General features: G+C 47.7%; 1 protein-coding gene across 1 annotated transcript in view; it reads right to left on the minus strand.

The window, feature by feature from the left end:
* LOC139226966 (LHFPL tetraspan subfamily member 7 protein) overlaps nucleotides 1-16,740 on the minus strand; it is a 305,798-nt gene that overhangs the window by 154,947 nt on the left and 134,111 nt on the right. The gene's annotated exons all lie outside the window — the stretch shown is intronic.

A 16,740-nucleotide genomic window follows, 5' to 3' on the forward strand; every position in this document is an offset into this window, starting at 1 on the left:
CCAGCTTGTTGTTATTTTCCAGCCACCAATCAGTTATGGTTGCACACATTGTGCCAACAACACGTTTTATTTTTAGAATAAAAACAGAAGATGCTGGCAAAAACTCAGCAGGTCAGGCAGTACTTTTGTATTTTGGTCAATAAAGCGTTCAAATGTAAGGGGCAGTTAATTAAATAAATCTGGAATTAAAAAGCTAGTATCAGTAACAATGACCATGAAACTACTGGATTGTCAGAAACACCCATCTGGTTCACTAATTTCCTTTAGGGAAGGAAATCTGCCCGGGTCTGGCCTATATGTGACTCCAGACCCACAGCAATTTGCTTGATTTTTAACTGCCCCTCTAAATTCAGTTGTACCAAACCACTGGTACAAAGTCAGCACTGTGGGAGTACCTTCACCACACAGATTGCAGCCGTTCAAGAAGGCGGCTCATCACCACCTTCTCGAGGACAATTCGGGATGGGCAATAAATGCCGGCCTTGCCAGCGATGCCCACATTCCGCAAACGAATAAATAAAAAGTTAAAAAGTTGACATTCATGTATGTCACGAATGCTGCCTTGCATTTTGTTTAACCGGTTGCTGGATGAGACTTCTCGAAGCGCTCACTAACTTGAAAGAAAGACTTGCATTTATATAGCGCCTTTCACTATCAAAGGACCAATGTCCCCGCCCCGCCACCCCCATAAGCTGCGCGGCCTCCCACGCGGCCTGCCTACCTCCAATGCGCGGCCCATTAACATTTCTGGGCATGCGCGGTATCTACAATGTAAGAGCCAGTGAGCGGGAACGTGCAGGTGATCGCGCGGTCACGCATACAGCTTAGTGCGAACATTGCTCAGGAAGTCCCACAGCGCTTCACAGCCAATAAAGTACTTTTGAAGTGCAGGCACTGTTGTAATGTGGAAACTTGGTGTGGAAGGTTCATTGGGGTAGAAATTGGGTTGTGGACGCCGCCCGTTACTGCCGGCTGAAATTGAGTCGGCTCTTTGGCAGAGGTGCCAAGAGGGAACGCTGCACCGGCCAACGCTCCCGGCGTGGTGACGTCATCCAGCGTACCACGCCTATTTGACGCCTCTGTCACGACATTTGCTTTATACGGCTGTTGCACAGCCTGAAAAAAGTGGTGGTTAAAAATCGGTTCTCGGGCAGAATTGCCCAGAAAGGAAAGTAGGTTTTTCTCTATTTACTTCTGCATATTTTCATTAGTTTTAAGAGTGGGAAAGTGTGTGTGTGGATCAGAGAAGTTTTAGTTATTTTTTCCCCCCTTTTCTTCCCGTTTTTTTCCCAGCATGGCGGCAGCTCCCTGTTGTGAAATTCATTCGGCCTCCTGAGCTTCAGAGGATGAGGGTGCAATGCCACTTTTTAGCGCTGCTCTCTCATCTTTTTGAGTTAAAACTGAAGTTAGCAATTTGAGGCTGCACCTAACGCCCAGCACTAAAATCAGCACTCGGGCAGTGACACCGCCTCGAAAAGGGCCAAAACCAATTTCGACCCCGTTGCGTTACTGACACAAAGTTTAGTGCTAGTTTTTTAGATGCTCGATGACCATCTACTATCTAGCACATTAAGGAAACAGGCCATTGTTAGTGATGGAGATCTCATTATGTCCTGGATTTTGCCTACCGAGGTGGGTCTGGTGTGGCCGAGTTAAGTGGCGGACTGCCACACCCCGCTCCCGGGCGCCATCCCGTTCTGTGTCAAGAATTTTCTGTTGATGGGGTTTGTTAAGCCCGCCCTGCGAGGTTCCTGGCCAATTAAAAGGAAGTGGGTCTGGTGATGTCAATTGACAATGCGTCATCAGCTGGTTTCCTTAAAGTGACCACGGGCTATGTTTTTTTTGACAGTTGTGCTGTCAGTGTTCGACAGCATTGAGGTGCTGCCAGCGCTATCAAACACGTTACAGAGGTGCACAACTGCACCCAACTTCTCCCACGACTCCTTCTAGATGCTTATGGAGGGAGTCACAGTACGCATGGAGCTTCTCTTCCCTTCCAATGGGCAGAAGAGACCTCTCCATGACATCAATGCAGCCTGGTTGCACATTGTACAGGAGGGCACAAGCAGGGATGTCGTCAGGTGGATCTGGCTGCAGTGGCACAAACCTTTCAATGATCTCAGTGGATCACGAAACATTACTGCAAAGCCACACTCAACCTCATCCTGCTGTGACACTCATCACATCCCCATCACTCTGCCTTCCCTACCCTACTCCTGCACATCCTTACTCACGCCAACTTAACTTGCGCCTCCACCTATCCCTCTCTATCTACATTATCACTTCCCCATCTCACTAGGCATTAGGACACTCACCCGCATCCTTGTCCAATCAGACTAGCTAACAACGCACAAGGGTAGGCACTTGCGTCTTTTCGCCAATGTTCATGTAAAGTTTCTGTTAATGTGGTTTGAAAGATTGAAATCTTTATTTTCAACACTTTGACTTCTTGGACAGATCTGTGTGCATCTTTGGAAGTGGCTTAGTGAGTTGCAGTGAATGGTGAGACATAAAGGTACTCCCACAATGGTGATGAGTGTCAAAGGAATGGCTTGGGCATTGCAGGGATGCTTTAAGGTGCTGGTGTGGGGTGGTGCCAACCTGGCGCATCATGTGGCAGCCAGGGTGTACAACGTCAAGTGAAGTAAATCTGGCCATGGTGAGGCCTGGCCTCTTGGGCAGCAATGTGGTTGGGTGCTGATGCCCTGTGTCCTTTCCAGCATCAGGTGATTGCGGAGAAGGGTGGTATTGTTTTGTTGGTGCTGCTGGTGTGCCTGGTGCTGCTGGTGTTGGGGCTGATCGTGGTGGGATTCTGAGGACCAAGGTGAGATTTTTTTCAAGGGCACCGATGCTGATGGAATAGATGGCAGCTGAACTTGAGATGACAGGAGTGATCTGTCAATGGTGAGAGAGTCTGCTCCAAGGAAGTGACACTGGATAGAGAATTTACTCCAAACACTTCCAAACTGCATAAAGCTCAAAGGTGTATACCAAATCCCGAAGGCTCCAGCTTCTAACAGTGGAAAGTGAACAGCTGTGAAATGGTAGCTTTTATACCTTTGCAGCTGTCACCTATTCAGAGCAGTGGAGAGTTATTGAAAACCCGACCTACTGACCTGACATGATCCGCGAGTGCCGTGAAAGTTGTCAAAAAGCTGGAACTCTGCTAAGTAGATGGTAAAATGCTGTTTAAGTACCTTTATAAACACCCTCTTACCTACTTCAATTGGCTCACCCGCCACTTCGTGTCGGGTCTGTAAAGCGCCAACAGACCCAGCACTTGGGAAACTGACACGGAAGTGGGTTCAGAGTGGAATCCCACCCCGCTGTCAATCTTTTGGATTGTGACAGCGGACCCGCCCTCTGAGCGCCGGCAAAATCCAGCCCTGTGTGTAGACTGTAAAGGGGAACAAGGGCAGCTCTCCAGATGGCTTTAGGACAAATACTTTGGGACTGAGCCATACAGGGCAGCAAGACCCCAGGTTCAGTCCTTGGTCCGTATTGTGTTAGCTGTCCTCGGCCAATGAAGCAACAATGGCGGGTGTCAGCCCATCTGCTCGGGAAGGAATTAAATCATTCATGCTTTATGCTCCTGATCGGCAGCTAGAGAATCCATCTGGAGAGTGCGTGAGCAGATATTATACAACTGGTGAAGACAGTGTGTATGTGTGGACATTAATTAATAGCCCACTCGCACTCACTACCTGGACTTGCCACATAGAGAGCTTGCAAAGTACGAGGGCCAGAGAACCACAATCCCCCCCATCCATGCCACTCCCCCCATCCGTGCCACCCCCCCTATCCGTGCCCCCCCCCCCCCCCACCATCCGAGCCCTCCAAAAATCGGTCCCTTCAGGAGAGGATGACAGAAAACGCAATGGAAAATCTAAGATTGATAGCTGCTGTGCTATTCCAGTTCCCAGAGGGTACGCCCATCAATATTTTGGTGGAATCCGGGGCAGAGGCTTAAATGACCCTGAGGCTAGAAAGTCGGCCAGGCTCAGGGCCGCATCATTGTGATGGACAGAAGTTTGCCCTAAAGGGGAGTGGGAATAGCTGACGTGCTCTGAATAGGTGACAGCTGCAAGTGTGGTATAAAAGGTACCATTTCACAGCTGTTCACTTTCCAGTGTTAGAAGCTGGATTTGGAATACACTTTTGAGCTTTATGCAGTTTGGGAGTGTTTGGAGTAAACTCTCTATCCACTGTCATCTCCTTGGAGCAACCACTCTCACCACTGACCGATTGTTTCTGTCATCTCAACTTCAGCTGTCATCTATTCCATCAGCATTGGTGCCCTTAAAAAAAATCTCACCTTGGTCCTCAGGATCCCACCAAGATGTCCTTCATCCATGCTGTAACCAATCTATGATTCTATGAGGAGCTGCATCCCAATCAATGGCGGAGGAGGGAAGCAAAGAGCTTCACCAAACAGACTGGAAGGTCCCAGTTTCGACCTCCAGTCCGCCCTAAGCCAACTGAACTGAGCTAGGACAGCAGTTGGGATACAGTCATAGGCAGTCCCTCGGAATCGAGGAAGACTTGCTTCCACTCCTGAAGTGAGTTCTTTGGTGGCTGAACAGCCCAATACGAGAACCACAGACTCTGTCACAGGTGGGACAGATAGTCGTTGAGGGAAGGGATGGGTGGGACTGGTTTGCTGGACGCTTTTTCCACTGTCTGCGCTTGGTTTCTGCATGCTCTCGGCATTGAGACCCGAGGTGCTCAGCGCCCTCCTGGATGCTCTTCCTCCACTTAGGGCGGTCTCTGGCCAGGGACTCCCAGGTGTTTGCAATTGGCATCAATACCCCTGAGTTGGTGAGGGAATAACCATCCAGAGTTCCTGCTGCCGACTACCATCCAACTGGAAAGTATGTTCACAAAGTTTATTTATTGGAAACATGGGCTACCCACTCACCTGCTCAAGCAAGAAAGATAATCATTGTCTTAACTTCTGGTCAAAGTATCCAAGGAAGAGATACGCCACAGAAGAGTCACAGGCCTTCAAAGTAATCCATTGTGTGCGAGATGGCTGAGAGCTGTGATAAGGCCCCGTACAAATGCAAAGCCTGTCTTTCATTCTTTTCACACTAATTTAACAGTATTTCTTTTAATTCCAAATTCTGTTGAAGTTTAGTCTTTCAATAGAAGATTCGGGCTATTGGCACTGCCAATTCAAGTCATGGATCCTGCACCCTACTCTCTGCCAAACAGCTTTTCCATCTGAGTACGTTTTAATTAAGCAGCTGTCAGGCATATTTCATAGGAAGGTGCGTTTTGCCCATAAGCCAACCACTGAAACACGTCGAATAAGCTTAATGACACATGTATTAGTTGCATAATCTCCTCATGCATGTAATACATTTGCTGTTATCAATGCTGTATGAATACTAATAACTCCAGGGAATCAGCAGAGGCTGGGTGACAGAGAGGATATCAGCTGGAATATTGCCTCCTTCAGAGAACACTGCACTATGGAAGGACTAAATGGAAACTTTCCTCTCACTTAGTCCTAAGACAGCAGCGTTGACAATGAGTTAATTATTTGCAAGTCATAGCAACTATTCCACTGCCTGTTCATACATTGTGTTTATCTGAATGAGAAGCAGCAACGTTGGAGTAAGGATGAAAGAGAAAGATTTGCATTCATAACGTGCCTTTCACGACGTTTCAAAGCGCTTTACAGCCAATGAAGTACTTTTGAAGTGTAGTCACTGTTGTAATGTGGGAAACGCGGCAGCCAATTTGCGCACAGCAAGCTCCCACACACAGCAATGTGATAATGACCAGATAATCTGTTTTTTTTTGTCATGTTGATTAAGGGATAAACATTGGACAGTACACCGGGGATAACTCCTTCCCCTGCTCCTCTTCAAAATAGTGCCATGGGATCTTTTATGTCCACTTGAGCGAGCAGACAGGGCCTCGGTTTAACGTCTCATCCAAAAGACGGCACCTCTGACAGTGCAGCGCTCCCTCAGCACTGCACTGGGTGTGTCAGCCTAGATTTTTTTTTTGTGCTCAAAGTCCCTGAAGTGGGACTCGAACCCACAACCTTCTGACTCAGAGGCGAGGGTGCTACCCACTGAGAATGGGAAATACTTGAGCTGGCAGCTGCAGGCAGCACTGGCAATAGTTCAGGTCGGAGCCCGAGTGGCAGGGCAGGTATCTCCTGGACCAATGGCGCAGTATACAATTCTTGTACATCCTGCCCCGCCTCACAGGTTGATAGACCTTTGTTAGGTCTTGATGGGAGGAGAACCATCACTGCCATGCAAGCTGATGATCTAATTGAAACATATAAAATTCTTACAGGGCTTGACGGGGATAAATGCCGGGAGGATGTTTCCCCTGGCTGGGGAATCTAGAGCTGGAGTGGGGGGGGGCGGTCACAGTCTCAGAATAAGGGGTCGGCCATTTAGGACTGAGATGAGAAATTTCTTCACTTAAAGGGTTGTGAATCTTTGGAATTCTCTACCCCAGAGGGCTGTGAATGTCCAGTCGCTGAGTACATTCAAGTCAGAGATCGATAGATTTTTGGATTTTAAGGGAATCAAGGGATATGGGGATTAGGAAAAGGGGAGGTGCAACGAGACCTGGGTGTCATGGTACATCAGTCATTGAAGGTTGGCATGCAGGTACGGCAGGCGGTTAAGAAAGCAAATGGCATGTTGGCCTTCATAGCGAGGGGATTTGAGTACAGGGGCAGGGAGGTCTTACTGCAATTGTACAGGGCCTTGGTGAGGCCACACCTGGAGTATTGTGTACAGTTTTGATCTCCTAACTTGAGGAAGGACATTCTTGCTATTGAGGGAGTGCAGCGAAGGTTCACCAGATTGATTCCCAGGATGGCGGGACTGACATATCAAGAAAGACTGGATCAACTGGGCTTGGATTCACTGGAGTTCAGAAGAATGAGAGGGGATCTCATAGAAACGTTTAAAATTCTGATGGGTTTAGACAGGTTGGATGCAGGAAGAATGTTCCCAATGTTGGGGAAGTCCAGAACCAGGGGTCACAGTCTAAGGATAAGGGGTAAGCCATTTAGGACCAAGATGAGGAGAAACTTCTTCACCCAGAGAGTGGTGAACCTGTGGAATTCTCTACCACAGAAAGTTGTTGAGGCCAATTCACTAAATATATTCAAAAAGGAGTTAGATGTAGTCCTTACTACTAGGGGGATCAAGAGGTATGGCGAGAAAGCAGGAATGGGGTACTGAATTGCATATTCAGCCATGAACTCATTGAATGGCGGTGCAGGCTCGAAGGGCCGAATGGCCTACTCCTACACCTATTTTCTATGTTTCTATGTTTCTATAGTGCAGGAAGGTGGAGTTGAGGTCAAAGATCAGCCATGATCTTACTGAATGGCGGAGCAGGCTTGAGGGGCCGAATGGCCTACTCCTTTTCCTAGTTCTTATGTTCTTATGAGGAGAAATTGAGTAGAATGGGCCTCTATTCTCTGGAGTTTAGGAGAATGAGAGATGATCTCATTGAAATGCATAAAATTCTTAGAGGGCTTGACAGGGTGGATGCTGAGAGGTTGTTTCTCCTGGCTGGAGAATCCAGAACTAGGGGTCGGACTTGCTGCTCCATGCACCCCCGGGCCTCCGTTCATTGCCTGTCTGGCTAGGTAGCGAATGGGGACTTGTGTCTGTCTCCTTTGTTGCCCAATGGGTGTATACAGTGGATGTAGCTGTCTAAGACAATAATGTTGCATTGGGAATAATGTGTCCTTGTTGATGGTGCAGTGGGTGAGAAGGGCAATGTCCAAGGAAGACACATACCTTGCTTGTTCACTTATTATTTCTAACTGGCTGCAGCCGTTTCGAGCAAAAATGTAGACTCAACACGGTTCCTCAAATGCCTCATCGCATTATTAAAGGAGATCTATGCCTGCAATTGACATCTTTAATGGGGTGATGGAAGCTTCATGCAGCTTTACACAGATTAATCTTTTATTCAATATAAAGTCTGCCCATGTGTATACGACAAAACGTTGCCTAAGTATAAAATTGGCCCATTTGTCAATGTAGGATTTAAGCATAATTATTAGGTTATTGATCAGGACTAAATGATGAGATAAACTTAATCTGTGCAGTCCCAGTACATGAGTCAGTCAGGATTTAACTTTATTTTTCTCTTATGATCAAAGGGTCAAGGGAAGTGAGATCGCACTGTACAAACTGAGACATCGTGCTGATCTCTCATCCACGCCTTTGTTAGCTCTGGACGCGACGATTCCAATGCTCTTACAAAAGCAAAATACTGCGAATGCTGGGATCTGAAATAAAAACAGAGAACGCTGGAAATCTCAGCGGGTCAGGTAGCATCTGTGGAGAGAAAAACAGAGTTAACGTTTCGGGTCGACGACCCTTCGTCAGAACTGCCGAATGTTTGAAAATAGCAGATTCTTAAGCACTGAAAGGGGGAGGGGAAGAAAGAACAAAAGGGAAGGTCTGTGATAGGGTGGAAGGCAGGAGAGATTAGAGAGACAAAAGGGATCGAATTGAAATGATGATGATAGAGGTTAGAAAAAGATTAATCTGGATAGGGTGTGAATAGCTTGGTAATGACCAGCTGCCATTATAGACAAAGAGAAAAAAAGAGAAGAAAGAAGAAAAAAAAACATAAGATGGGGTGGGGGGGGGGGGGGGGGAGGGAAAGGGAGCCAAAGATGGCCAGAGGTTACCCTCTGAAATTGTTGAACTCGATGTTGAGTCCAGAAGGCTGTAAAGTGCCTAAACAAAAGATGAAGTGCTGTTCCTCGAGCTTGCGTTGAGCTTCATTGGAACAGTGTAGGAGGCTGAGGATGGAGAGGTTCAGAGTGTGAGTGGAGTGGAGAGTTAAAGTGACAGGCGACCAAAAGTTCAGGGTCACGCTTGCGGACTGAGCAGAGGTGTTCAGCAAAGCGGTCACCCAATCTACGCTTGGTCTCCCCAGTGTAGAGGAGACCACATCGTGAGCAGCAAATACAGTATACTAAATTGAAAGAAGTGCAAGTAAATCGCTGTTTCATCTGGAAGGAGTATTTGGGGCCCTGGGTAGTGGGAAGGGAGGAGGTAAAAGGGCAGGTGTTGAATCTCCTGCGCCTGCACGGGAAGGTGCCGTGGGAAGGGAAGAGGGTTGCTGGGGGTGACTGCGGAATGGACCAGGGTGTCGCGGAGGGAACAGTCCCTTTGGAACGCTGGGAGGGGAGGGAACAGATGTGATTGGTGGTGGGATCAAACTGGAAATGGCGGAGGATGATCCATGGAGGCTGATGGGGTGAAAGGTGAGGACAAGGGGAACTCCGTCGTGGTTCTGAGAGGGAGGGGAAGGGGTGAGAGTAGAGGTACAGGAAATAAAACAGACACGGTCGAGGTCCATGTTAACCACGGCAGAGGGGAACCCTCGGTTGAAGGAAAAGGAAGACATGTCAGAGGCAATAATGTGGAAGGTGGCATCATCAGAGCAGATGTGACGGAGCCGGAGAAACTGGGAGAATGTAATGGTGTCCTTATGGGATACCTCCGTTGCGTCTGCTCTGGCGATGCCACCATTCATACTAGTGCCTCTGACATGTCTTCCTTTTTCCTCAACTGAGGATTCCCTTCCGCCCTGGTTAACATGGCCCTTGACCGTGTCCGTTCTATTTCCCGCACCTCTACTCTCACCCCTTCTCCCCACCTCTCAGAACCACGACAGGGTTCCCCTTGTCCTCACCTTTCACCCCACCAGCCTCCACGTTCAACGGATCATACTCCGCCATTTCCGCCACCTCCAGCGTGATCCCACCACCAATCACATCTTCCCCTCCCCTCTCCTCTCAGCGTTCCGAAGGGACCGCTCTCTCCACGATACCCTGGTCCATTCCGCAGTCACCCCCAGCACCCTCTCCCCTGGGTGCAACACCTGCCCTTTTACCTCCTCCCTTCTCACTATCCAGGGCCCCAAATACTCCTTCCAGGTGAAACAGCGATTTACTTGTACTTTTTTCAATTTAGTATACTGTATTCGCTGCTCACGATGTGGTCTCCTCTACATTGGGGAGACCAAACGTAGATTGGGTGACCGCTTTGTGAACACCTCCGTTCCATCCGTAAGTTTGATCCTGAGCTCTCGGTCGCCTGTCACTTTAATTCTCCACTCCACTCCCATTCTGATATCGCCATCCTCGGTCTCCTCCACTGTTCCAATGAAGCTCAACGCAAGCTCGAGGAACAGCACCTCATCTTTTGTTTAGGCACTTTACAGCCTTCGGGACTCAACATCGAGTTCAACAATTTCAGAGCATGACCTCTGCCCATCTTTGACTCCCTTTCCCATTCCCCCCCCGGCCCTCCCCCTATCCCATCTTATATTTTTTTTCTTCTTTCTGCTCTATTTTTTCTCTTTGTCTACAATGGCAGCTGGTCATTACTATGCCATTCACACCCTATCCAGATTAACCTTTTTCTAACCTCTATCATTACCATTTCAATTCAGCCCATCATCCCTTTTGTCTCTCTAATCTCTCCTGCCTTCCAACCTATCACAAACCTTCCCTTTTGTTCTTTCTTCCCCTCCCCCTTTCAGTGCTTAAGAATCTGCTATTTTCAAACATTCGGCACTTCTGACAAAGGGTCATTGACCTGAAACGTTAACTCTGTTTTTCTCTCCACAGATGCTGCCTGACCTGCTGAGATTTCTAGCATTCTCTGTTTTTATTCCAATGCTCTCCTGACTGACCTTCTACCTTGCACCCTCCATACACTTAAATTCATCCAAAATCCTGCTGCCTATATCATAACAAGCACCAAGTCCCACTCACCCATCGCCCCTGTGCTTGCTGACTTACATTGGCTCACGGTCCGGCAACGCCTCGATTTCAAAATTCTCATCCTCTTCTTCAAATCCCTCCATGGCTTCGCACCTCCCTATCTCTAACCTCCTCCAGGTTTACAACCCCCCCCCCCCCCCCCCCCGAGATCTCTGCGCTCCTCCAATTCTGGCCTCGTGAGCATCCCCGATTTTCTCCGCTCCACCATTGGTGGCTGTGCCTTCAGTGGCCTGGGCCCTAAGTTCTGGAATTCCCTGCCGAAACCTCTCTCTCCCTAAACCTCTCTGTCTCCCTACCCCTCTCTCCTCCCTTAAGACGCTCCTTAAAACCTACCTCTTTTCACCTGTTCTAATATGTGGCTCGGTGTTAAATTTTGTTTGAAAATCACTCCTGTGAAGTGCCTTGGGACATTTTACTATGTCCCAGGTGCTATGTAAGTGCAGGTTGTTGTTGTAATACAAAGACACTGGCTATGTGGTCACTGTCAGTTGAGAATAGATGAGAAGGGTATGATTATGGTACTAATAAAGGTCATAGGCCATTTGGACATGCCACCTTCATCTGTATCCCTTGGTAAACTTGCATGTCATACTCATATTGCATTTATATAAAGCACTTATATGACCTCAGGATGTCCCAAAGCACTTTACAACCAATTAAGTACTTTAGAAGTGTAGCCACTATTGTAACATAGTAAACTGCTAAACTAGCACAACTCGAGGCACAAAAGCTACTATGCCTGGCAAATTCGGCAAGTTGCAGGTCAGCACCAGACACATTGACCATGAAAGCTGCCATAAAAATTCAACTGGTTCACTAATGTCCTTCAGAGAAGAGAGCCTGATACTCCGACCTGTGGTCTGGCCGACACGTGACCCTTCCGCATTATGTGGCTGAATAATGCCCAGCAAACCACTCAGTTGCACAATCGCTACAATCGAGCAATAAACGTGGCCTCGCCAGCAATGCCCATATCCCGGAAATGAACAGAAGCAGGATACCTGCGATGAATACCCAAAACAGATTCATCACCATCAGCGATTTGTGCTACACTTGAAGCAAGGGATCTGCAATAAGGCCAACAGCAGCAGATTTTTACATTTAAAAAAAAACAACACTGATAATAAAGGTAATAATAAAGGTCATAAGCCTCCATTCATCTACACCACTTGGTAAGCTTGTATGTCCAGGAAATCATATTTGCTGTAGCTATGGAGTTGCCTGTAATTATTTTACTACAACAACAACTTGTATTTATATAGCGCTTTTAATATCCCAAGGTGCTTCAAAGGAGTATTATGAGATTAAAAATTTGACACCGAGCCGCATAAGTAGAAATTAGGGCAGGTGACAAAAAAGCTTGGTCAAATGAGGGAGGATTTAAGGAGCATCTTGAAGGAAGAAAGAGAGGTAGAGAGGTGGAGAGGTTTAGGCAGGGAGTTCCAGAGCTTAAGGCCCAGGCAACAGAAGGCACAGCCACTGACGGTTGAGTGATAATAATCAGGGATGCTCAAGAGGGCAGAATTAAAGGAATGCAGACATCTCGGGGGGTTGTGGGGCTGGACAAGATTACACAGATAGGGAGGGGGCGAGGCCATGGAAGAATTTGAAAATAAAGATGAGAATTTTGAAATCGAGACATTGCTTAACCTACTAAAAGCAAGAAAATAAAGTCTTGCATTTACATGGCGCCTTTTATGACCTCAGGATGTTCCAAAGCGCTTTACAACCAATGAAGTACTTTACAAGTGTAGCCACTGTTGTAACGTAAGAAACTACTGAACTTGCACTCTGAGGCCTAACGGCTACAATTCCGGGTACTGGATGTACCTCAGCAAGGGTTGCCAACTGTGCTTGGGGGTATTCCTGGAGGTTTCATCACATGACATAAGAACATAAGAAATAGGAACAGGAGTAGGCCATATGGCCCCTCGAGCCTGCTCCACCATTCAATAAGATCATGGCTGATCTGATCATGGACTCAGCTCCACTTCCCGCCCGCTCCCCATAACCCCTTATCCCCTTATCGTTTAAGAAACTGTCTATTTCTGTCTTAAATTTATTCAGTGTCCCAGCTTCCACAGCTCTCTGAGGCAGCGAATTCCGCAGATTAGCAACCCTCTGAGAGAAGAAATTTCTTCTCATCTCTGTTTTAAATTGGTGGCCCCTTATTCTAAGATCATGCCCTCTAGTTCTAGTCTCCCCCACCAGTGGAAACATCCTCTCTGCATCCACCTTGTCAAGCCCCCTCATAATCCTATACATTTCGATAAGATCACCTCTCATTCTTCTGAATTCCAATGAGTAGAGGCCCAACCTACTCAACCTTTCCTCATAAGTCAACCCCCTTATCCCCGGAATCAACCTAGTGAACCTTCTCTGAACTGCCTCCAAGGAGTATATCCTTTCATAAATATGGAAACCAAAACTGCACGCAATATCTCCCTCAAACCACTCCGTGCCCACAATCCCACCATTGGTCCATCCTCCCAGCGAACTGTCTTCCCACGGCCAATTGGAAAGGGATTAGGCTCTTTGTTACCCATTGGATTAATCTTGACTGTTAGTAAAACAACCATTTTATCCCCCACATCTCCAATACTATTATAACTAACGAATGAAAGTGTTGAAAGAATATGGAAAAACCCCACAATTTTGTTTAATGTCCGTATGATTTTTCTCCTGGGCTGCTCACAGCGGTTGTCCTGGAGATTATTCTCTCCTTCCTGGAGACTCCATGGCAACTCTAACCCCAGCTGGTCAGCCTGTGAGGGACACAAAGGGCGAATACCTGAATCCAGCCAATCGCTATGGCTTTGGTTTCAATGAGACTTTGCGGGACGCGGATCTCCTCTTATCAGAGTGAGACTAAACAAACAGCCGTTGAAAATAAGGTGCCCTGTTCAAACAGCATTGTTTCTAATGAAGCTGTCAAGGTAGTTTGTGAAGGAATGAGTTACCTCAGTACACAGTCAATTACATGCAGGATAATGGGTAGCTGGCAGTGAGTGAGAAGGCAGTAATTTAATTGAGATTTTTTAAAAAAGAAATACTGTCCGTGCTGGTCATCTGAAATAAAACAGACCATGCTGGAAATGCACAATGGGTCGATCAGAATCTGAAGTAGGAACGATAGATTTTAGCTCAAGTAAGTAGCCCACTTGCTTCTGAGTTAAAAGGTTGTCACCTCCTTTAGGACGCTGCTTATAACCTACATCCTTGACCAGGTGATTGTAACCTGTTCTAATGTCTCCTCCTTTGGCTCGATATCAATTTTTGTCTGATTACACTCCTGTGAAGCACCTTGGAACGTTTTACTACATTAAAGGCACGATATAAATGTGCTATACAAATGCAAGCTGTGCCTTTGTTGCCTCTAGACTTGACTATTCCAGCACAATCTACCCTGTGTAAACTAGAGGTGATCCAAAACTCAGCTGCCCGTGTCCTAACTCGCACCAAGTCCCGCTCCCCCATCACCCCTGTGCTCGCTGACCAACATTGACTTCCGGTTAAGCAACACCTCAATTTCAAAATCCTCATCCTTATTTTCAAATCCCTCCCTATCTCTGTAATCTCCTCCAGCCCCACAGCCCCCCCTCTAATTCTGCCCTCTTGAGCATCTCTGATTATAATCACTTAACCATCGGTGGCCGTGCCTTCTGTTGCCTCGGTACCAAGCTCTGGAACTCCCTGCCTAAACCTCGACGCCTCTCTACCTCTCTTTCCTCCTTCAAGATGCTCCCTAAAACCTACCTCTTTGACCTTCAAGCTTTCGGTCACCTGCGCTAATTTCTACTTACGCGGTGTCACATTTTTATCTCACACCACTCCTGTGAAGCGCCTTGGGATGTTTCACTACGTTAAACGCAGTCTATAAGTTGCTGTTGTTGTTGTTGTTGTGGGTTCAAGCCCCGGGTTTAAGCACATGTCCTCGACTAACACTTCATTACATTACTGAGGGAGAGCTGCATCGTTAGAGGTGCTTTCTTTTGGATGACAGGTTAAATCACGGCTTGTCAGATGGATGTAAAAGATTCGAAGAAGAGCAGGGAGTTCTCCTCGGGCTAAAAATTCGGGTGCGTCCCCTTTGGGGGCGGTAACACTCGCGAGGCGAGGCGCGAGACTTTGCGCCAGGCACAGAAGTCTCGCCTCTCGCGAGAAATTGGGGTCACTGTCCCCGAAAGGAAGTGGAGCGCTAAATCAAGCGCGCCACTTCCTTTCTGAGGCGGTAGCAGGGCGCATGACTCGGGAGCGCAGCGCACGACCCAACAGTGCTACGCACTGGGCCGCGTACGGTCGCCGCATAGGAGGGGCTCCTCCCTGAATTATAGGGACGGCCCCAAGCTGCATACTCTGCATTAACGAAAGGTTCCTACCTGGACCACCGGGGAGCGGGGTTGCCGTGCCAACAGCCCGGCTCTCAAGCAGAGTGCCGGGCTGACCGATTGCGGCATGGATCCAGCATCCATTGCGGCAACAGGAACGCACAAGAAAACCGGCTTTTTTTTTTACAAACAGCAGCCCGCCTTCCCTTTAACATTCGCCTCGCGACTGACCGACCACCTGGTACACATCCCTTGAAGCTGTCGCTGTTATCGCCCGGTACAGCTTCCCGGGGCCACATCCAATTTAAGGTCCGGGCGCTAACTGGGTGCTACGTACGGTGATGATGTCAGGCTCGCCGGTGCAGCAGAGTGGGGCGCTACGGGTTACCGCCGCCGCTAAACTTTTGCCGAATTCAGCGGAAATCATTAGTAGCGCCACGCCCAGTCGCAAGGTCGCTTGAGCCCCGTGAACAGGATGCGCAAATGACACAAATTTCTCTCCTTCGTGTCATGGCCAACGGACCTCTCTCAACCAAAACCAACATCAAACATGTTGTCTGGCCATTCATTTGTTGCATGTAGGACCTTGCTCTGCACGGAACCTTGCTGTATGCAAATTAGCTACCGTCTTTGCCTGGAAAACAACAGCCACTGCACTTCCAAAGGAAATCCATTGGTTGTAAATGTCATGTGTGTATGCTTGGGGTTACTGGCCACCAGGTGGCGCCACTGTCAGAGATCATTGGGCTCCGGTGTGCGGCCCAGATATAAAAGGCAAGCCATCATGTAATGTAATCACTTTGGGCCCTAATAAAGCAGAGCCAGGTTTGTACCTGTGTTAGTTTACAGTATTCAGTCTATCGAGTTATTACATACACAACAGTAAAGTGCTTAGGAATATCCTGAGGCTGTGATAAAATGCAAGTTATCTCTTTACGTTTAAGGTGGGTGTTTTCACCAGATTTTTCATAGAATTGAATGGTTACAGCAAAGAAAGAGTCCATTTGGCCTGTTGAATCAGTGCCGGTTCTCTGCAAGAACGCTTCAGCAAGTTCCAATCCCCGCCCTTGCCCCGGAGCCCTGCAATTTTTTTTCCTTCAGGTACTTATCTAATCCCCTTTTGAAAGCCACGATTGAATCTGCCTCCACCACCCTCTCGGGCAGTGCATTCCAGATCCTAACCACTCGCTGCGTAATAAAAGTTTTTCCACATGTCACCTTCTGCCAATCACCTTAAATCTGTGTCCTCCAGTTCTCGAACAATTTGGACAGTTTCTCTCTGTCTAGACCCCTCATGATTTTGAACACTTCGATCAAATCTCCTCTCAACCTTCTCTGCTCTAAGGAGAACAACCCCAGCTTCTCCAGTCTATCCACGTAGCTGAAGTCCCTCGTCCCTTTTCCCTGTCAAACACTGATCTGTGCATTTTGTGGTTTTCTCTCACTAATTCAATCGTGGTGTCATAGACTTTGAGAGCAAAACCTCAAGTGGTTGCGAATGTCAGCAGGCCCACCCGAGACTGAATTACTGCTTTAACCAAACTGTTTTCAAATCCCTCCATGGCCTCGCCCCTCCCTATCTCTGCAATCTCCTCCAGCCCTCATCCCTCG

Source organism: Pristiophorus japonicus, chromosome 16 (assembly GCF_044704955.1).
Source record: "Pristiophorus japonicus isolate sPriJap1 chromosome 16, sPriJap1.hap1, whole genome shotgun sequence".
Lineage (NCBI taxonomy): Eukaryota > Metazoa > Chordata > Chondrichthyes > Pristiophoridae > Pristiophorus > Pristiophorus japonicus.